Source organism: Otolemur garnettii, unplaced genomic scaffold, assembly GCF_000181295.1.
Source record: "Otolemur garnettii isolate 467f Iridium unplaced genomic scaffold, OtoGar3 scaffold00077, whole genome shotgun sequence".
NCBI classification, from domain to species: domain Eukaryota; kingdom Metazoa; phylum Chordata; class Mammalia; order Primates; family Galagidae; genus Otolemur; species Otolemur garnettii.
In genome coordinates this window covers 1726492-1727740 of record NW_003852472.1, presented here as the reverse complement: position 1 = coordinate 1727740, position 1249 = coordinate 1726492, and the positions used below count along the sequence as shown (strand labels likewise).

The 1249-nt window shown below is 41.9% G+C and overlaps 1 protein-coding gene across 3 annotated transcripts in view; it reads left to right on the top strand.

Moving 5' to 3' along the window:
- Window positions 1-1249, top strand: part of LOC100941679 (NADPH--cytochrome P450 reductase) — a 72330-nt gene that overhangs the window by 6012 nt on the left and 65069 nt on the right. Inside the window, exon 1 of one of the 3 annotated variants that reach the window (XM_023515715.1) lies at window positions 905-919. The exons of the other annotated variants lie outside the window; for them this stretch is intronic. The gene's annotated coding sequence lies outside the window, so the exon portion shown is untranslated. Of the gene's footprint in view, window positions 1-904; window positions 920-1249 lie in introns of those variants that run through there. 3 annotated transcript variants of the gene reach the window in all.

The following is a 1249-nucleotide window of genomic DNA, read 5'->3' as shown; positions in this document are numbered from 1 at the left end:
GGGGGGAACACACAGGAGGAACTGTCTTTGTGGGGGTCATCGCGCAAGGCTTCTTGGAAAAGGTGACCTTTCAGTGGGGTTTAGGCAGATCGGTAGGAATTTCCTGAGCCCACTCAGGCACACTACTTCTGGGGGTTGTATATGTTGCCTGGTGGGTCTTGTCTGAAAGGATCTTATGAACCATGAGAAATAATTAGGAGGATTTTTTAGAAAGTCATTGCTATGGCTTTGAATGCTATGCAATTCAAAAGAATGTTCTCTTGCATTGAGTATTCAGATTTTCTCACTGCCTAATTTCCTCCTTTCTGGGTGAATTAACAATCATTTGGGACTTTTTTACTGTGCCTAAATTTGTAATCATGCTGTTTTACAGCTCTACATCTTAAAGGCATTTTTCTTCCCCAGGTAAGATTTTTTACATCCGGTGTATATCTGTTTGGATTAGTATGCACATACCTGGCTGCCTCTGTGTGTGTGTGTGTGTGTGTGTGTGTGAAGGTGGTGAAAAAGTTCCATGAGGCAAATCATGGTTCTTTACTGGCTAGTGGCTTCTATTGGTTGGGCCTGCTGCAGCCAAATTCATCAATCTTTGTTATCTCTCATGCTGTTGGTACGGCTGTCGCAGGAAAATGAGGCCCACCTAAACACCATATTTAAGAGGAAAAAGGCTTTTATTCAGCCAGCAGAGTTAACAGCATAGAAGAATTCAAAATGGCCATACTCCCTGACTGGTTTGGTCTTTCCCTTTTTATTTCCAGTTGAAAAGTTCCAACCCACAGGTACTTTTCTCATTGGTCAGTTTGAAATCAAGTGGGAGAAGCTCTTCCAGCCCCCACAGAACTATAGGATTCTGTGAAATTTTCATAGAAGTAGAAATTTCCAGGTCCCAGAAAGTCTGGGGCTTCCATATTCCTAAGAGGTGAGTCTCCAGGGAGAGGAGCCTGTAGGTGTATCCTTGTGGTCTCCTTGAGAAGACTTCTATTCTCCTAGAACTCATCCTTCTCAGGTGTATCTTCTCTCACAGCAAATAAGTTGATGCTTGAATGTGTTGTGAACAAAGGACCTGGGGAACCTGGTCCTTTTGGGTGGCTTGTGCAGAAAACTATTGATGGGGGGAACTCATTTATTCCACTTTTATTTTATTTTTTTATTAAATCATAGCTGTGTGCTAATGCAATCATGGGGTACAATGTGCTGGTTTTATATGCAATTTAAAATGTTTTCATCAAACTGGTTAAGATAGCCTTCA